We start from the raw sequence: 21,959 nt of genomic DNA on the forward strand, positions 1-21,959 counted from the left end.
GATTTAATATGATTCATACAGAGATTATTGGCTGGCAGGTCCAATTAAAGTGTCGAGATTCTTTCCTCTCTGAGAGCTGGCTCTGAGGAAGACGAACTTATGTCAAGTGTTGCGCACGTATCATGAGGATTGTCTGAGTAATAGGATGCTGGCCTCTATGGAGTAATTTCAGTGGGCGGAAAAGAGAAAAAGAAGTGTGATTGAACCATTGAAAAGCAACTGTACACCTTGAGTTGGATTAAACATTTCAGGCATTCAGCCAATATTTGGAAAACTGAACACATTAGGTCCAAAAGTTTAAAAATTGGCCAAGCATGTCTAAAAATAGGTTCGTGTTTCTGGTACAGTTTTGCTAGTTTGAAAGTCATCCTGAGTTTGGAAGACGCTCTGTCATTTTAAATCTTACCTTTCTATATCTGCTCTCAATGGCTCTCAGAGATACATTGTCAAAAGTAACACATTTTAAGATGAATACAAGTTTGTCCATTCCACATGTGAAACACAATGGCTGCTTTTCCAACAGAATGAGTGGCTGTGGGGGTGGGGGAGATCTGAACGCATTTGATGTGGTCGTTGTGAATGTAAATTCACGCAGTAACATCTCCCATGAAAATTTTCGCCTTGTCCTCTCGATCTCATTACTGGTTAGAAACTGAATACACTTGCTGAATAAACTTTTGCAAACAGACGACATTGCACATGGGTAGGGGTCCTAGAAACATCTGTTAACAATTCTGTTCGACACTTTGCTCAATTTTCTATTACTCATGCGACTGACTTAACGCTGTGTGAGAGGTTTCTTCCTGAAGTGCCTTACTGGGTCATTCACGTTGCTCATGTCCACAGGTGGACCCAAACCACCGCAGCTAACGCCAGCTGCACTGCTCCAGCAAACAGCTCACTCAGAAACAGATTTGCACGCAACGATTCTCGTCGTTTCAGCTCCAGCTAGACTTAGAACAAAGGTAATGGCCTCGATTTCTCCAGATATTCGGACAGACTCTTACTAAACAGCAGTGAACTGCTAAACTCAGATTATAAATAGGCACTGTTAATCACAGTCCTCATTAAACCAGAGGATTATAAATTGGAACTCTTCAGAGCTGCTTCCAGTGTTTTATAAAGCGAAATGTCCAGTTTCCTCTGTAATCCTGTCTTTTTGCTTTCCCGCGGCCCATTCTAACCAGGTTTGCTAAAACGGTGCACACTGCCATTCTAGCTAAACATTCCTTGTATATGCCTGGGTGAATAAACAACACACCGCCCCACGACCCCAATGATCTCAGTCCCTGCCCAGTTGTGATGCCTCCAGTGTGGATTGATTCCTCCACTGCAAGAAATGGTGTCCATTATCAGAACCTCGTCCACTCCACTCCTTCTGCCTCTAGCGTCATCTCTTTGGCCATACCTTTGCCCGATATACCTTTCCGTTTCTACACTAATGGGCAGGTGGCACTGCACATCATTCTAAGATCACTCCATTTGAGATCACACAGTTGAGTTTGCTTCACAACACGCTGCTATCTGCCCCCACGTCCTCAGCCCTATTTTGCACACCGTGTTAGTGCCAATGTGCCCGACGACTATTGAATATTCGCCCTCCGCTCACCCCTCAATCTGTCAGAATTACATGCAACCACTCTGAGAGATCCTTTCATCAAACAACGAGAAAACTGCACATCCTTTCCGCACTGTGATAGGAAAGTTAAGAAACTCATTCTCCTCCCCTTATAATTGGTTCACGACTGTGTTGCCCACACAGTTTTCCATTTCCCCGTCGAGAGGAGCCAAGACGTTTCAAGCAAATGTCTGTTGCTACCGCCTTCATCCCGAAACCCCACTCGTCACCCATAAAAATATAATTGGTTTCTCTGTTTCTCTGGTGAATGTCCATTGTGGGATAGTGTTCCTGCCGAATCCCCTCACTCTGTCAAGAGGACAACTATCTTCCTTGCTACCCTTGAATTCCTATCCTTCTGTGTGTCCCCATAGCCTCATCCCCAAAACCCAAGCCGGAGAAAGCAGGAGCTGAGGAGAGTTCGAGTGATGCTTGTGAAAGAGGCCACCTATCCGAGAGGAATAAATTAGCAGCACATAGCTGAGGGACCTGCAGTGGTGAAACCCTCACTTAAACATGACTGGAGAAATAACAACAAACTAACACACAGAGTTAAAATATTCATTATTTAGCATACGACAGTTTGGACAATGACAAAGATCGCGAGCAGAGCTATGGATGATCATGGATTAACATCTACTGTACCTGAAAATATAACACAGTAATGGGATCAGAGAAACACTTCGGTTTTCGTGCCTTCCAATTTTCAGTAAAATGAGATGATAAAATAAATGTGTTGAGAGACATTCAGAAGAAACATATACATCTCTTCGCTTGAGTTTCAATCATCCAAATGTTAAAAAAACCTTCCAAAATCCAGCACTGACATTTCAGGATGGGAATTTACAAAATGGTTTTAGGACTCGTATTTTAATGATAAGGTTATGTTGGCGAGAGGGTTTAAGAGATTTGATAGATGCATGCAATTTAAGATGTCTTTTCACCAGCCAATTTTGTTTTCCAAAGATCATTTGGAAGCAGAAGCTTGAAATGCAGGAAAGAGAAAATTAGGAATGAATATAATCCACATTCTGTAACAATTGGATTCAATGGCTGGGTAACTACCCGGCATTCCACGCCTTGAGACTGTACTCATCACAGGAGAGGAAGGGGCAGTCGCATGCTGGCTTCACCTCCGTGGTAAATGGGAGAGATGCACTTTTCCAGACGTTAAGGCTGTAGAGCCTGGAGAGAGGGATTCAGGCCGAGAGCGTTTAAAAACGCTTCCAGCGAAAATCGAGCAGCTTGAAAAATAAATAGTGGTAAATATTTTGCAGTTCCAAGGTAAACAGCTGCCATTCTGGCTCAGGTTCTGGACGCATGGGTGGTCGGAACGGTCACGTCCTAGTACGGGTTTGTAACTGACTTTCCCTTCAGAGGTGGGAATGTTGGTTGACGGCTTGACAACATTCAGCATCATTTTCAACTGCTCAGATACTGAAGTCGCGCATATGCATATGTTCAAGTTGTATGTATGCTAGCTGAGCTGGTAGATGTGTCCTAATTGAGAACAACTTTTCAGCCGGAATCTCAACATGCGCTAAAAAAACTTCCCAAAAATCGTTTATTAATTCGTAACAACACCTAGATATCATACAAACTCTGCACAAGTGGCAAGTAACAGTCATATCACATATATGCCTGGCAATGCCCATCTTCATCAAGATGGAATCTGAGTTTCCCGTTTTGACATTCAACACCAAATTTATTCTTGAATCCTCCATGAACAACATTCTGGGGTGTACTATTGAATAGAAACCTTCCAGTTAGATTCCATATATCCTGTCATGGTCCTGTCTGCAGCCCAACCCCTCTCAGACATGTGGATCCGACTCCCACCCCACTGCCAAACCAGTTTAAACCCATCCGAATTGCACGAGCAAATCTCCCACCCAAGACATTTGTACCCCTACAGTTCAGGTGCAACCCGTCCTTCATGTCCAAGTCCCACCTTCCCCAGAAGATATCCCAATGGTCCAGGTATCTGAAACCGTCCCTCCTGCACCAGCCTCGTAGCCACGTGTAAAGTTCCATTCGCTGACTGTTCCTCATCTCACTATCTCGTGGCAGGAGTAGGAAACCTAAGAACACTACTCTCCTCATCCTGCTCTTTGGCTTCCAACCTAACTCTCTGTAGTCACTTTTCAGATCCTCAGTCCCTTTCCTGTCGATATCATTGGTGCCAATATGTACTATGATTTCTGGATGCTCACCCTCCAACTTCAGAATCTTGCAAACTCGATTGGTGACATCCCGGACCGTGGCACCAGGGAGGGAACATACCTTCCAGGATTCCCTTTCCTGACCACAATATCTCCTGTCAATCCGCCAAACTATTGAATTCCCTACCTCCAGCGCTTTTCTATTCCCCCGCTTCCCTTCTGAGCCACAATGCCAGAGACCTGACAACAATGGCTTTCCTCTGGTAGGCTGTTCCCGCCAGCAGTATACAAAACGATGTACTTATTTCTGAGGGGATTGAGCACAGGTGATCCCTGCTTTGTCCGTCGTTTCCCTTTACTCCCACGGACAGTAACCCAGCTGTCCTTATCCTATGTCTGGGGAGTGACCACCTCCCTATACATCTTCTCAATTTCCCCCTCAGTCTCCCGGATGATCCGTAGTTCATCCACCTCCAGCTGCAGTTCCCTAATTCGGTTTTCAAGGAGCGAAAGTTGGCTGCACCTCCCGCAGATGTAGTCGACGGGAACATGTGGAGGGTCTCTCACCTGCCACATTCTGCAGGAGGAACATGCAACTCCCCTGACATCCATATCCCGCTAGTATGAAAATCTGCACAGATCTAAATAAAGGAAGAGAAGAGGAAAAAAAAAACAGAAACCTGAAAACTTACCTAGTTTACAGAATCTTCGTAAGGTTCGAGGAGTTCGGTAGGAGGGCGGCCTGACGGTGAAAGACCTCGGGTTAGATGTCACACACTTAAATACTCCCCAGAATTCCTTCGCTCCTCCCTCACACCTCTCGGCAAATTGAGGCCCCGATGCCTGAACTCAGGTTGTTAAAATGTTAGACTCACCTTCCCAAAGTCCTTCGCTTCTCCCTTGCAACTCTCGGCAAATGGAGGTCCCAACGCCTGATCTATGGTTTTTAAACCAGTAGACTGAACTTCCCAAAAGTACTTCGCTCCTCTGTCATACCTCTCGGCAAATGGAGGCCCCGGCGCCTGATCTAAGTTTTTTAAACCGTTAAACTCACCTTCCCAAAATTCCTTCACTCCTCCCTCGCACCTCTCGGCAAATGGAGACCCGACGCCCGAACTAAAGTTTTTAAACCTTTCGACTCACCTTCACAGAAGTCTTTCGCTCCTCCCTCGCACCTCTCGGCAAATTGAGGTCCCAACGCCTGAACTAAGGTTTCTAAAAGATCAGGCTCACCGTCCCAGCAGTCCTTCACTCCTGCCTCACACCTCTGGTCAAATGGAGGCCCCGACGCCTGATCTAAGGAATTTTAACCGTTAAACTCACCTTCCCAGAAGTCCTTCGCTCCTCACTCGCACCTCTCGGCAAATACCGAGATTGAAAGAAATGAAGTTGAGTGAGTCAAATCAAGCATGATATACTGATCCACGAACCAACTGATCACTAAATTCAGCAGGCCATGAAGGCTATATATTTATCTGGTATGTCTGTGGGAAAAGATTTCAAATGACAGTGTGATTGTAAAACGCCAACACACACACACACACATGCAAATACAGACACACACATGCAAACGCACACATGCAAACACACACACACTCACACACTGTACATTGTGAGTGTTTCAGTGCAATGACTGCAGAAATTATTTCACATAATCCAATTAACATTCTTTAAAAGATCTGAAGAGAAGCCATACCTTTGTTGTGTTTAAGGGCAAGGATTCAACAGATCATCGGACTTGGAGATACATAAGGAGATCAGCAACAAGGAAATTTATGTATTGTGGGAAGTATTACAGCTGCTCAGAGCAGTTGGAAGCTCAGTGACACAGACATTCTGAGGATAGACTGTTGACGTGCTCCATGTGTGGAAAGGGATTTGCTCTGTCATTCAGCCTCACGTGACATCTGTGGGTTTAAAATGACAAGAGACATTTCCTCTGGTTGTGGGTAAAAATCTTTAAGATTTTCTCAGATCTGAAATTCAGAGGTCTGTATTCAACATCACGTTATTTCCATGGGCGATAACTCGTTCAGCTGTTCCATGAGTGGGCAAATTTTCGCTAGGGGATACAGCCTAATGTCGCACATATGTCTTCGTCACTGGGAGAGAAGCTTTTCCGCTCCGTTTGGGCAGTGATAACCTCCACAATCCACTCTAATGTCAACCAGTCGAATTGAAACTGGAGCGTGTACATCCTTCTGCTCTGTGCTGGAGAAGAGGTGCATTAAATCAGTAAAGTTTCAGACGCACAAACTTGATAAACACTGGATGGAAACCATACACCTCCACTGAGTGTTGGAAGAGATTCACGTGATCATCTGAACTCAGTGAGCACAGATTATTCACATTAGTGACAAACACTTGCCTCTTGTGTGGAAAGGAATTCACTTGGTTCTCCAGTCTCAACAGATATGGGCTTTTTCATTCCATTGCGAGAAAAAAGTAAATGCTCTGACTGTGAGAAGAGCTTCAGGAGTAACAATGCTTTGATGATACAACAGTAAACGCTTTGTGGGTAGAGGCCGTTCACCGATACTATGTGTAGCAATAGATTCAATAATTCATCCGCACATGTGACACACCAGTAAGGAGGTATTCGTTTAGCTCAGTTGGCTGGGTTGCTTGTTTGTAAAGCTATCAGATGCGGACAGCATGGGTCCCGTTCCCATCAACGAGTTGAGAATACCATAAGCAACTATTCTCTCAACCTCTTCCGTTGCTGGAGTCTTGGAGCCTACTGGTTAAATCACCACCAGTCACTTCTGTCTCTAATGCAGAGAGCAGCTCCTATGGTCTGCATATCGACGGTGGCACACCCATTCCAGTGAGGTCAAATGTGATTGTATGTTGCTGTTATTGCATCCAGAAATGAACTGTGTTCATTCTATCAGCTGGAGTTTATTTCATTGGATGTGAATAGCCTCTTCAATTGAACTGGGTTTTAATTGCACAAGTATCAGTCACATCAAATATACAGTTTTCCCCAATTTCTCTCCAGTGAGAGGAATCTGGTGGATATGCATTTGCACTCTGTTCTTTGGCATTTTCTTCGTTGTTCAAGCTTGATGTGTATTAAAAATTTATTTGATACATTCAGAATTATTGACTGTGTTTCACTGCAATGGAAGTCCTTGAGAAGCGTAATCACTGCTTGACGAGATGCAGCAGGTAAATGGTGTCGCTACACAGTGGGATGTCAGTCTCACAGTGAGAGCAGGTGAATGGTTTCTCATCAATGTGAACACGTTGATGGGAGTTCAGTTCCTGGGAACATAAAACACTTCCCATTCTCTGGACATTTAAGCGGTTTCTTTTCACTTGTAACCCATTGGTATATTAGCAGAATGGAAGATTTAAGTGCATCCTTTTAATTTAGCATGCTAAATTAAATGCTCCCTTGCCAATGTTAATTCGCTGGTGTCACCGCAAGTGTGTTAATGGAGTGTGAACTCGCTTGTCTTTCAGCAGGTTGCTGAAATCAAGTAATTTCTTGCCCAGCACAACAGACAAATGGTCTCATCTCTGTGTGAAACTGTTGGTGTCTCAGCTGACCGAATGCTCAACTGAATCCTTCCCCACACTTAGAGCAGGTGTACGGTCTCTCTTCAGTGAGTTCCCGGATGAAAAGTGAGATCAGATGACGGGCTGACCCCATTTCCACTGTGAGCATACTTGAATGATTTCTCATCGATATGAACACATTGGTGATACCTCAGTTTTGGAGAACTTTTTTTGGAAGCATTTCCCACATTCTGAAAATTAAACTGTCTCTCCTCAGTGTGAATGCATGTGTGTAGCAGCAGGTTAGATAACTGCACAAATCGCTTCCCACACTCAGAACAGGTGAAATGCTTTTCCCCAGTATAGCCGGATGAATTGTCATGGTAGGCGAATAATTGAATACTTTCCACAGTCAGCACATTTCCAAAGGTTCTCTTCAGCGTCCCTCCATTTATATCTTGGCAGTCCAGATGATTGGCTGAAGCCCCGCCCATAGACAGCACACGTGAATGGCTTCACTCGACCCGCAATGTTGTTTTCTCCTTCACTTTCAAAGGCCAACGAGTTCGGGCTACTTTAAACTGAACAACTCCATCAGACACCGATGTGATGTGTCATTTCAGTTTCCACTGATAATCCTCATCTTTAATAATTCTGAAATTAAAACAGAAATAGTTTAGTAAGAGCTCGCTTTTTACAAAAAAAAAACACCAAAGCATTTAATTGTCATTCTTCTTTCGGATGTGTATATTCAAGACAGGGTCAGCATGCATTGCTCATTCATAATTTGACTAGACAAGGTGATGATGAGCAGCCTTCTGGAACCCTTGTTGTCCATGGGCTATCAGTACGTCCACATTATAAGGGAAGGAATTCCAGAATGTTGACGAAGTGACAGGGGAGGAATGGCAAAATATTTCCAGCTCAGTATGGTAACTGGTTTTTGGGTTGTCCTACCCACCTGTCGTCCTTTACCTTTGAGATGGACGTGATTGTGAACGTGAAAGGTACGGTTTAAGGAGGCGTGGTGAATTTTTGCACTTAATCTTGTGGATGGTACAACCTGCATGTCTGAGTGTTTGGCGATGGAGGAAGTGGATCTGTGTCGATGTTGTATCTTTCATGCGGTGCTGATCAATTTGGCTGTTCTGTTCTGGGTGGTGTTGGGCGATGCATTACTGTTGGAACAGCACTGAGCAGTCCTCAAGAAGGCTCTGACTGAAATGTATCTTCCGACTTGGATGCTGCCTTATCTGCTGTGCTTCTCCTGCAACATGCTTTTCAATACTGCACTTATTCAGGCAAGTAAGGAGTATTCAGCTTTGTTTCTTATTTCTGGCTTGTAAAGGAATAAACGACAGGTGGGGAAAGAACCCAAAGAAGGAGAAGAACAGTTGGACAATGGAGTGGATAACGATCTGGCTAGGAGAGAAAAAATCGATTAATGGAGATTTTTAGTTGCTATTCGTAGGTGGTGTGTAATGGCAGGCAATCTGATAGATAGGCTTCAAGGAATAAACAATTGCATTACTTGCTGAAGAAGTCCCGGATGCTGATTGATCTTGTGGCCACAAAAGGCTGGTTCAATTAATTTCTCATAGAGACTGGGACATTTACAGCAAGTAGAGAGGCCTTTTGGCCCTTCTTGCCAATGTCAGGCATCAAGCGCCTATCCACTGTCATCCTATTTTCCAGAACTTGTTCTGTAGCTTTATGCGCTGTGGTGCTTCAAGTGATCATCGATTGCTTTTTGAAATTCCACCAGCTCCACAAAATGCCATCACCACACACATATTCCTCTCACCTCCCTTCTCAGCCTTCCGGATGTAACCTTCCATCTGGGACACACTGGTGCATTCTGCCTTCACTCCCAACACCGCCCAACATGGCACTGTGGAATCTTCCCCTGCAATTGCTGAAGATGTTAAACATTCAGTCATGAAATATCAGAAATAGGAGAAGGTGTAAGCCCTCCAGCCCTTCGAGTCTGCTCCGCCATTCAATACGTTCATGGCAGACCATTTCGTGCGCTCAGATCCATTTACCCGGCCTCTCACTGTATCCCTTACTTCCTTTATTGTTCAAAAATAAGATCATGGCCTTAAAAAAAGTTTACTGAAGTGGTGTCAAGTTCTTCACTGGGCAAAGAATTCTTATTTTGAAAGTGAAGACTACACATGTTGGAGATTAGAGGTAAGAGTGTGATGCTGCAAATCGCGTAGTAGGTGAGAAAGCATCTGATGAGCAGGAAAATTGATCTTTCATGCAAAAATCCTTCATCAGGAATCGAGGATTCCAAAGAGTAACAATCCTTTGGTTAAAAAGCTCCTTATCAATTCTGTGCTGAAGCTGCTCCGTCTAATCTTGAGGCTGTGCCCTCTTTTCCAAATTTCACCCGCCAGTGGAAACATCTTTTCTACTTCTATATTACATATTCCCTTCAAAATTGTACATATTTCTATAAGGCCTCTCCTAATACTTCTGAATTCCAATGAATATAATCCCAATCTACTCAGTCTCTCCTCATAACCCGATCCCCTCAACTCCAGCATTATCCCAGTGTACCCCTTCTGCACCCCTTCCAGTGCCAGTCCATCCTTTCTCAAGTAATGAGACCAAACCTGCTCACAGTACTCTAAGAATGTCCTCACCAGCACCGTGTACAGCGGCAACAGAACCTCTCTTCTTTTAACCTCACCCCCTTTAGTAATGAAAGACAATATTCCATTTGGCTACCTAATTACTTGTTGTACCTCCAGACCCGACGTTTCTGATTCATGCACAAGGACACCCAATTCCCCCTGTACAACAGCATGCTTTAACATTTTATTCGACAAGTAATAACCCTGTCTCATGTAACTTCTAAAAAAATGGATGACTTCACGTTTCTTCAGCCAAACCTTTGCCCATTTAGTCAATGTAACTATTTTCCTCTACAAAGTTTCACATTCCTCTGCACACTGTCCTCTGCCATTCATTTTCGTGTCATCTTTAAAGTTGGACGTGCTACACATTGTCCCCAACTACAAATTATCTATATAAATTGTAAATAATTGCAGTTCCAAAACCCATCACTGAGGCTCACTACTACTCACTGTGTGCCAGCCAGAATAGTACACATTTATCGTCACTTTTTGCTTCCTGTTAGTTAACTATTCTTCTATCCATGGTAAGACTCGCCCACTAACACCATGCATCCTTACCTTATGCATCCGCCTCTTGTGTGCACCTTGTCGAAGATCTTTTGGAAATCGAGGTGCACCACATTCGCTGAGTCTCCGTTGTTCACCATACTCGTCATGTCTTCATAGAATATCAATATATTTGTAAAGCATGACCTGCCCTACATGAATCCTGTGTCTTTTCAATCTCTATCGCAGTGATCTCTTATTCCTTACTTGATAGTAGATTCAAGCACCTTCTCTACTACAGAAGTTAAGCTAGTCGGTCTATAATCCCCTCTCTTGTCTTCCTTCCATTTTTTTTCAAACACAGTGGCGCCAGATTTACTGTTTTCCAATCTGCTCGAATTGACCCAGAATCCAGCGAATTTTCAAGATTTACGCCAGTATATCTGTTATTTCCCCCGCCAACTGTTTTAGCACCTTGGGATGCATTCCATCAGGGATAGGGGACTGTCTATCCTTAGCTGCATTGGTTTGCCCAACACTAGCTTTTACGAAATAAGGATTGTTTCCAGATCCTCACCGACATCCATCTCTTTTCAATTACTGGCATGTATTAGTGTCTTTCACTGTGAAGAACGATACAAAATAACTGTTCAATGCCTCAGCCATTTCATCACATCCCATAACTAAACGCCTAAAGGACCAACGTTCACTTTAACCACTCTTTTTCGTTTTTTTGTTGAAACCTCTGCGAAACATCCCTATAATCTGTGCGAGTTTCTTTTTTCTCATGTTCTTTCTTGTGGTTATTTTCAGCACTGTTGTGGCATTCTGTGGACCGAGAAAGCTTTCCGAATCTTCCAGTTTCATGCTGATTTTAACCGCTTTGTATGCCTTCCCCTTCAATTTGATAGTCTCCCTTATTTCTTGAGACAACGATGCTAAATTATAGTTTTTCTTACTGTCCTTCCTTTACATTGGAATATAATTTTGATCATCACTTTGAAAAATCTAATTAAAAGCTCTGCTCATCGGCTGACCCACCATATTTATTTTTGTTTTGAGTCAACTTTTGCCAGGCTCTCCCCGTTCTATTGTAGAGCCCCTTGTACAGACACAGGAATCTGGCATTGGTTTTTAACTTCACACTCTCCATCTGCATTCTCAATTCGACCATACTGTGATCACTCCTTCCAAGCGGATCCTTAACGATGAGGTATTTGATTATTCCTGTCTCACTACACAGGACCAGATCGACAATAGCTTGCTACCTCGCCGTTTCTTTGAAATACTGTTCAGGAAAACCATCACGATTAAATCCAACATTGTCCTCCTCAAGGCAACAGAGACTGAGCTAGTTCGACCAATCAAAAGGTCGATTAAAATCTCCAAAGTTAATATCCGGCCCATTTTGACCAGCATTACTTATTTCGTTGTGTATTCACCTCCATAATGTAATCGTTGATTTGGTGGTCTACAGACTACGCCTTTCAGTGCAAGTTTCTTCTTAGAATTTCTAATTTAAACAACATGGATTCAAACTCATTCTCTATCGAACCTATACCATCTCATAGTACCGCGTTGAAGCTGTAGTTGAATATCAGACTCTCCTGTCCGTCCTTCAGAAAAGTCTGAAAAGCCCGAATATTTAACTCCCAGTCATGACCACCCTGTAACCATGTCTCCGTAATGGCTACTAAAACATATTAATTCGTAATGATTTGTGTCATTACCTCGTCAACCTTGTTCCAGTTGCTACAATCATTTGGTAAACTGTCTTCATGACAGCTTTCTTAGCCTCATGATTTCCAACATCTCTCATAACATCTCCTAAATAATCCTTCCTTTATACATCTTGTTTCTCCTCAACTGTCCATTTACGTCCACTCTCCTCAGTATCCAAAGGCCCAAACACATCTTCCAGGTGAAGAACCACTTTGCTTGCACTTCGCACAACCCAGTCTACTCCATTCACTGCTCGCAATGTTCACTCCACTATCTTGGGAAATGAAGTGTGGACTGAGTGATTGCTTTTCAGAAAATCCAAGTTCCATCTTCAAGAAAGACCCTAAACTACCACTTCCCCCCCACATTAGCGGACCAGCCCGTTCCTTGGCCAACATCTCTGTCTCAGGCTTACTGCAGTGTTCCGGAGAAGTTCAGTCTATGCGTGAAGAACAACATCTCATTTTCCATTTGGGGATGCTGCAGCCCTCTGGACTCCATCAATTTCAATACTTTTAGGTCCTGATCTCATCCATCTCCTTGCCCTCCACCTCACACACCACTCCTTGTCATCACATATGCAACCATTACACGCTATCCTATGTTTAGTCACTAACAGTCTCCATAAAAAGCTAGTCACCCTCTCAGCTTGATCATTATCCATTAGTTTGCCCAATTCTTCTTCTCTCTGTTTGAGTTCCACACCAATTACCGTTTACTTCTTATCCCAACCCCACCACCCTATCTTCTGCAGAGAGGTCAACATTTCTTAGGAGAAAGTGAGGACTGCAGATTTTCAGCAACATTTCATAGGTACCATCAGTTCTGAGGAAGAGTCACTGGACCGGAACTGCTAACTCTTATTTCTCTTCTCAGATGCTGCCAAACCTGCTTAGCTCTTCCAGCACCTTCTGCTTTTGAACATGTTCCTTGGCGCACATCTCTATCTCAGGCCATCTGACACTGTGAATGATCAAGGAATAAAGGTCGTGCGTGTGCCCTTTTGGTAGCCTGAGATCGTCCGTGCTCAATGGTCCTCTGTACCGAAGACAGTACTCTGTTCCTTTTGAAAACTTCTCTTGTCGATTCTTCCTATTGCAATGTGAGCCATAGGATCAACTTCTTAGGTCTATTAATACAGCAATCATGTGTATGGGATTTGTACCGCAGTTCTATTTTGAATGCGATCAACAACAGAGAGAGAGAAAAAAAACTCATGCCAAATCTGAACAGACTGGAATTTCTGCAGGAGGTGGAACTTAGTGACTTTTTCTTCAGATAGATAACACTAAAACCCTTTCTCACTGTGACAATGTTAGTTATCGAAGCTGAAGCATTTATAGGTGCACAGGCTGAAACAGTTTTTTTTTCCTACTTATAATACCTGAATGGTCTCCCTCCAGTATGATAGTACAGTTGTGTCAGTAAATGGGATAACTGAGTGAATCAGCTTACATATGCAGCCGGGGAACAGTCCTTATGTGGTAATATATGGGTACAGAATGCAGGGACGAGAGACTGAGAGTTTTTTGAGCCGTTTCACATGGTGACTGAGATGGCATTGGAGGTTTTGACCGGCTAAAATTAGGCAAATGCCCAGATCGGGATGGGATTGTGCCTCACGTTGCTTTGTGAGACTAGAGAGAAAATTATGCGTGTTCTGACCAATGTTTCACATTCCTTTTTAGCCACCTGGGAGTGGTTACAGGATTTCAGGACTACTAACGTGGTTCCAGTTTTCAACAAGGCTCGCGGAGATAATGCAGCAAATTACAGAGCAGTGATTCGAACATCACATGAAGGGAAACTTTTGGAAAAGCTTCTTAAGGAGAGAATTAATTGCAACTTCTTCGGTGAAAGTTTGACCAGCGAGAGTCAGCATGCTTTTGTCAGAGGAATTCATGCCTGATAGATCAGATTACATTTTCTTTAGGAAGTGATCAGATGTGTAAACAAGGATAGTGAACTTGATTTAGTTTATGAGGATTTTAGAAAGCCTTAGACAAGTTCCCACAACAGAGACTGGTACCAGGGTTAATATAAAAGGGATACTGGGTCACGTGGTAAGTTTGTCCCAAACTTATTTGGGTGGTTGCAGACAAAGGAAAGTGCTGTTTCGGAGACGTGGAACTGGTATTCAGTGGTGTTCCACAAGGATCAATGCTGTGTCCCTTAATGTTTGTGATTGCACATAAACAATACAGAAATAATGTTGGGGAAATGATAAGAAAATTTGAGGAGGTTATGAAGATTGGCATAGTCGTGAACAGTGAGGAAGACGATCTTAGGTTCCAGGATTTCAGAGGTGGATTTGTCCAATGGGCAGATAGGGGGAGCTGAAAATAACAATAAAAACATCAGGTGATGCATTTTGGAAGTAACACGTCGTGGGAGTGCTCAAAGAACGGTAGGGCACTGGGAAACCCAAGAGTGACTTTGCATGTGGGTCCACAGATTTGTGGAGGCAGCAGAATATAGTAGTTAAAAAGACAGGCACGACTTTATAAGTCAAGGCAAAGATTACGAGAGCACGAAAATCGGTGTCACGTGTAGAAAAGTTCGTGAAGAAAGCATTTGGCTTGCTTGCCTTCATGAGTCAGAACATTGATTATTGAAGTTCACGTCAAGTTCTGGCTGTACAGAACATTAGTGGAGCCACATTTAGAATACTGCTGACAATTCCGATCACCTTCAACAGGAAAGATTTTGTAAAACTTGAAAGAGTGCAGAATAGATTTACAAGGATGTTACAGTGTCGAGAGGGCTTGAGTTGTAAGTCGAGAGTGCTTGAGCAGGGGCTTTTCCCGGCAGTGTTCCAGGCTGGTGTGTAAACTTCTAGACGTTTATAAAATCATGATTGAGGTTCGATCGGTGACTGGCCTAGGCCTTTTTTTTATCCAGCATGGTGGAATTCAAAACGAGAGGGCACAAGTTTAACGTGTTTTACACGGACACACTAAACAAGGGACAAAGTCTGATAGAGCGATATTTGGATTTACAACAGACATCATCTCAGCTTAGTCTTCGACTTAATAAAAATGGGGGCATGTACTTGGGAAAATAGTTTGAAAGGTAAACCATGAAGAGAACGTTAAGGATATAAAAATTGAGTGATGTCGAGATGAGGAAGTTTGTGAGTAAAATATTTACCAATGCAGTATGAAGTGGAGAATGAGATGTTCGCAGGAACATTCAATAATGACCCTTTTATTTAAATTAGATATTGCAGATCTCTGAAATATAGAGGGACCTGGCTGTCCTGCTGTGTGGATCACATTAACATGGTCTGCCGGGGTAGCAACTGATTCGGAATGCAATAAGTCTTTTAATTCATTTGTTCAGCAATGACTGGGCCAACATTTATTTCCCCACTCCTATCAGTATTTGAGACGGTGAGAGCCTGGTCGAAACACTGAATTTCATGATGTCTTTTTTTGGAGAAACGAAGTGTTGTAGTTATCAAATTGCAGCTTTTTCTTTTCCTGTTCACAGTTTAATGTTCAACTATTCAGTTGATATCACAGAATGCAGAGTTTCTCCAGCAATTATGCTTGTATTTCAGATTTCTTGCACCCACAGCTTATTTTTATTTAGTAATTTGGATTATCTGAGTTTTATGAGGAATGGAATGTTGCAAGTTGTCAAACATGTGACAGAAGATTCAAACTGAATGCTGGCAAGTTCATCATCAATTTTTCGAAGCAGATCAGCTGAGGTGGGAATAGAGTCAAAAAGTGTGGTGCTGGTCAAGCAGCATCCGGGGAGCAGGAAATTCGATGTTTCGCGTACAGGATGTTCATCAGGAATGCTTGAATCGTCGATTCCCCGCTCCTCAGATGTTGGCTGACAGGCTGTGATTTCCAAGTGCTACACTTATTGACTTTGATCTCCAGCATCTAAAGTTATCACTTTCTGCTGAGGTGCGGTACAGTCAGGTACTCTTCCTGAGATGTAATAACGTGGTCGTGATGACAGAGTGAATTTGTAGTTGCAAACGCATCTGGAAATCAATATTATTCTCCCGATCCCACTCTGCCAAGGACAGGCTGTTTCGATGGAGCTTGTTGTTACAGTCAGTCAATTTGACAGTTGTGCATTTGGCAGGTCGCGAAAACGTGAATTCCCAACACGTTGTCTAGACTCGAATACAATACTGTGACGTTCGGTCTTGGGTCTGCCACGGCCTAAATTTGAAAGTGGTTTTGCTTGTTTGCATGTGCATAGTCGGTGTAGTGTATATTTGTGTCTGAGAGTGTAAACAGTTTTATTTTCTGATGGGTTTTAAAAATGAAGCGATCAACAGAATATTGATTTTCATTTTACTTTGATAATGTAAATCTGAACCAAAGACATGAATTGTTGAAGAAACGCAGCAGGCCTGACAGAATCTGTGGAGAAAAACTGAGTTAAAGTTTTAGATCGACAGAAACCTGTTACTTATACATTTCTACATTATAATGCTAGGAAAATTATCAGTTTTATCTATTGAATCAGGATTTTTATCAAAATATCTCAATGACAGACAACCGTCACCTTTACAAATTCAAAAGGACTTTATTGACGATAATGCAGTTTCCGTTGCTCTCAGCTGGTGAAAGGCTGTGCTTAAATGATTGCCTTCTTTCGTTTCCTTTCTCTCAGTTTGCAGCAATTTCGAATGGAGAATTGGTCATTTGAGTGTCTAACTCAGCATGTGTCTCCATACGTCTCTCTTTGTCTCTGCGCATCCATCTCACCCTCTTCCTGTTACACATTCTCCGACACTCTGCCTGTCCATACAGCTCTTTACCTATTTCGGCTCTGTGAAAAGTCTGACATTTCGAGACAATTTGAGTGTGCAGCTGCTGAGAGGCTTTTTGCCCACTGACTGGAGTACGTTGAACTGGGCTCACATTCTCCGGATAATGTGTCTGTCACTTCAAACCAGGCAAGGCGACCGTTCTTCCTCAAACAATTATGACTGTTTCGAATTCAAATAGAATTCCTAATCCACCAGGAAAAAAAGCAATTACACTACAAATAAAGAAGCACAACGATGCATATATTTTTGGTTTAAATGTATGAACGGTGACATCAGAGAATGAGAGTGACCACCTGGTGGTATCTCTGACATTACCACAAAATTCCCCGGCAAATCTGCAGCGTCTCCTGCCTCATCTCGTTATTCCGACCTAACTGGGAATGCAGGAGCGGGAATAAAAGAGAAGGAGAAGCAGAAGTGCTTGTGGAATAATGGAATAAAACTACAGACATAAGTGATATTTCGGAATATATAAAAAAGCATGACATTCACTGTTGGAACTTAACCTGCATCACCAGATCTTAACAGCGTGAAAGTCCAAGACGCTGAGTTACTTTCGCAAAGACTTGAAACACCAAGCCCAAATATGAACGCAACAACTAGGCACCGCTGGGAGTTGAACCCAGGATCTCCTGTTTACTAGACAAGCGCTTTAACCAACTAAGCCACGGCGCCACGGTAAAGCAACCCTTGCTCATCCATATGTGGAGTTGCTTAACCACTTCCTCACAGTACTTGGACTTGTGTTTTCGGATCAATGTTGCTCTCAGAGAATTGCAATCAATCCTCGAATTTTCAAACACAAACAGTTCACAGCTGAAAATTCTCTACTGAATAGGCACATAAAAACATAATCTCTTCTTGCATTCATTTAAAACTGGTATTTTCACCTGGTTAAAGTGACAGGAGAAAGAGGAGGTGCTCATTCTATCGGAGCCCATGAACCACGTTAATACAGACAGAGGGGACATCACATCAAGAGGAACAAGGTCATTGTGGTGAATTGACTAGGAGTAATGTGTGAGTAAGTATAATCATTGGGCAGTAAAAGCTGACGCAATGGCACCGACATTGAGTTTTGCACCATCTGTTCCGCGCTCACTTCCTGCATTATGCCTCCCAGGTATCATTGTCTATCACTTTATTTCACTGTCTTCGTCCATGTCTCAACTTATTCCAGACGATTGCAGATGTCTGACAGGAACCTGTAAATTTTCGAAGCGAATTCCTGGAGTATAGTCAATGGGAAAGGATTCAATGCATATCCAGAATTACCACAGTGATGGAGGGGATGAATTGTTTTCCTCAAGCTTTCAACTCCTCAGCACAGACATGATACCGCTCGAGGGGAATTTCCAGGATTTACATTCAGCGACACTGAAGGATAAGCGAGATACTTCCAACTCAGAAAGGTGATATGATTGGAGGGGGATTAGTGGTGGTCGTTTCCTGTGTATCTGCTGCCTTTGTCGTTATATACGGATGGAAGCAATTTCTGACCGATTCTGGCAGGATCTGGGTGTGTGCTCTGCATGCAAGCAAGAATTTGTTTTCATTCTAATAATTCACAAAAAGAGAAATAAATCTTCATTACGTGAGTGGGAATTATATCCAGGTCTGTGCGATGCAAACTCGGACAACTGAATAGGGACTTCCTGTGATGCTGACTGTAAAACTTACAACCTGACTTGTAGACACTCTTGTGTCTGTCGTTGACTCCATAACAAACTTCAGCTGCAAAGTTGCTCACTCCAAGTTTCGAAAAAGTTCATATTATCGCACTGGATTTCAATGTGAAAAAAGCGGAACTATGATAATCTGATGTTGTTCAGCAGATGTACTGCAGGAAGGCACAGAACATGCTGGTGGTCACAGGGCCTCATTTTGACGCGCTGGTCTCCGGTGAGCGGGCAGCACCAATAAGGTTGTCGTGACACTCGTCTGATTCCAGATCCCGGGCTAGAAATGACAAGAGTTTTCTCGCTGAACTTGTTCAGGGTCTTGAAAGGAAGAGGCCATGACTCAGATTATGAAAGTACATTTCACTGGAGTTGGTCATGTAATCGCGTATTGACTGTGAATACAGCAATGGAAACGTCTAACAGACATGCAGGCAACACCGAAGGAGGCACGTGAAGACGAATGTGTGCAATTTGAGAGTAAAAGGCACTGCTTCACAAAATGTGACGTATTTAATTAAAGCAGTGACGTTAGTTATCTTTACTGGTTCTTCACCTTGGTAATCTTGTATCCCCCTGATATAAATGTCTCCATTACATATGGAAAAGATGAGAGGAAGTCGACGGTGGATCGGCTCTGTTGTGTAATGGATAACACATCTGAATTTGAATCGGTGTATTGTAGTTTTGAATTCTACTAAGCTCAATTGCAACATGCTGCTATGTTGAAGTCAGTCATAACTGGTTTTATAAATACATTAAGGGCAAAGAGGAGTCTTCGAAGAGTACTGGGACACCATAAAAATCAATAAGCCACTCTCTGTTTGGTGCTGCTCGAAATGGGGGAGATATGAAACCTGTGCTTTGTATGGACGCTTACTGTGGGGAAGGACATAGTACATAGAACATAGAAGAATATAGCGCAGAACAGGCCCTTCGGCCCTCAATGTTGTGCTGACCTTTGAACTAATCTCAGCTCATTCCCTTGCAAAATACTATCATCACCCATGTGCTTCTCCAAGGATTGTTTAAATCTCCATAATCTCAGCTGAGTTAACTTCACTGGCAGGCAGAGAATCCCGCGCCCCCACTGTCTCAGTAAAGAACCTGCCTCTGACATCTGTCTCAAATCTAACTCATCACAATTTAGAGTTAAGTACTTTCGTACAAGATGACGTTATCATCCTAGGAAAATGACGTTCATGTCGACCCATTTAATCCTCTGATCATCTTGTATGTCTCTATCAAATCCCGTCTGAGCCTTTTTCTTTCCGATGAGAACAGACCCAAGTTTCTCAGCCTTTACTCATTAGTCCTTCCCTCCAGACCAGGCATCATGCTGGCTCACTGGATAGTACTGATGCCTCATAGCGCCAGGGACCCGGTTACAATTCCAGACTCGGGCAACTGTCTGTGTGGCGTTTGCACCTTCTCCCTGTGTCTGCGTGGGTTTGCTCCTGTTTCCTCCCACAGTCCCAAAATATGCAGTTCAGATGAATTGGCAATGCGCAATTGCCCGCATTGCCAGGTGTATGAGCAGGGGAAAATATAGGAGAATGGGTCTGGGTGGGTTTATGTTGGGAGGGTCGATGTGGACTTGTTAGGCCGAAAGGTCTGTTTCCACACTGTCGGCAATCTAATCTAAATCTCCTCTGCACTCTTTTCCAATGCTTTCACATTCTTCCCGACATACATCCGCACGAGCGTTTTGTATATTTGCAGCATGATTTTGCGGCTCCGGAACTCAATCCCTCTACAAATGAAATCTAACACACCGTATGCCTTCTTAACAGCACTCTCAACCTGGGTGGCAACTTTGAAGGATCGATGCACATGGACTGCAAGATCCCTCTTCACATCCACACTACCAACAACCTTTCCATTGACCCAATACTCTGCCTTCCTGTTATTCTTCCCAAAGTGCATCACCTCAGATTTAGCTGCATTGAAGTCCATTTGCCAGCTCTCAACCCAATTCTGCAGTCTATCCAAGACGCCCTGCAACCTGTAACATATTTCCAAACTGTCTACTACTCCACCGACTTCAGTGTCATCTGCAAATTGACTCATACATACACCTATGATGCGTCTAAGTTATTTATAAAAATAACAAACAGCAGTGGTACCAGAACAGATTCCTGAGACACACCACGAGTAACTGGACTCCAGGTTGTATATTTTCCATCAATCACCACTCGCTGCCTTCTTTCATGAAGCCAGTTTCTAATCCAAATGGCTAAATCACCCTAAATCCCATGCCTCTGCATTTTCTCAAATAGCCTATCACATGGAACCTTAACAGAGGATTTACTGAAATCCATGTATACCACGTCAACTGCTCTACCCTCATCTACATGCTTTGTCACATTATCAAACAAAACTCAATGAGGTTTGTGAGACAATACCTGCCCTTGACGAAACCATGTTGACTATCTGAAATCAAATTATTGCTTTCCAGATGATTAGACATCTTGCCTTTTATAATCTTTTCCAAAACCTTTCATACATCAGAAATATGGCTCACTGATATATAATTACCTGGGTCATCTCTGCTGTCCTTCTGGAACAAGGCACAACGTTTGCGATCCTCTAGTCCTCTGATACTAAACCTGGAGACAATGACGACTCAAATATAAAAGCCAAATGCTCTGCTATCTCCTCCCTATGTTCCCAGAAAATCCTCGGACAAATCCCAACCAGCACAGGGGACTGGTCTACTTTCACTCCTTCTGAAATTGATAACACCTCTTCATAACTAGCATCGATCCTTTCTATTCTAATATCGCTAATCTCATTCTACCCCCCGACATTATTCTCCTTTACCTGAGTGGAAAACGATGAGAAATGTTCGTTTAGTACTTCTCCCATCTCCACAGGGTCCCCACTCAACACCCCACTTCTGTCTTTGACTGGCCCTATTCCTACCTTCGTCATCATTTTAATCCTCACATACCTACAGAAGGCTTTAGGTTTCTCCTTTATTCTATTTGCTGATGACTGCTCGTGTCCTTTCTTTGCTCTTGTGAACATTCTCTTTAAATCCTTCCCAGCTAATCGGTAACACTCCATAGCATCATCTTAATCACCTGGTCTCTCAACACATAAGCCTTAATCTTCTTCTTAACAAGAGATGCAATTTCTGTAATAAACCATGGTTCCCTTACCTTTTCAATTCTTCCTTGCCTGACAAAGACATACCTATCGAGGAAATGCAATATCTGTTCCTTAACCCAGCTCCACATTTCCATTGCCTGAATCCATAGCATTTTGCTATCCCAATCTATGCATCTTAACTTTGCCTAATCACATTATAATTGCCCTTGCCCCATCGATAACGTTTCA

The 21,959-nt window shown here is 43.0% G+C and overlaps 1 protein-coding gene and 1 non-coding gene across 2 annotated transcripts in view; both read right to left on the reverse strand.

Annotated features, from left to right (window-relative positions):
- Positions 1 to 21,959, reverse strand: part of LOC122545699 (uncharacterized) — an 857,662-nt gene that overhangs the window by 177,270 nt on the left and 658,433 nt on the right. The gene's annotated exons all lie outside the window — the stretch shown is intronic.
- trnat-agu (transfer RNA threonine (anticodon AGU)) lies at positions 17,540 to 17,613 on the reverse strand. Its single transcript has one exon. It is a non-coding gene; the product is annotated as a tRNA-Thr (tRNA).

Source organism: Chiloscyllium plagiosum, unplaced genomic scaffold (assembly GCF_037043375.1).
Source record: "Chiloscyllium plagiosum isolate Xiang-an unplaced genomic scaffold, Cpla_swu_hap1 HiC_scaffold_14, whole genome shotgun sequence".
NCBI lineage: Eukaryota > Metazoa > Chordata > Chondrichthyes > Orectolobiformes > Hemiscylliidae > Chiloscyllium > Chiloscyllium plagiosum.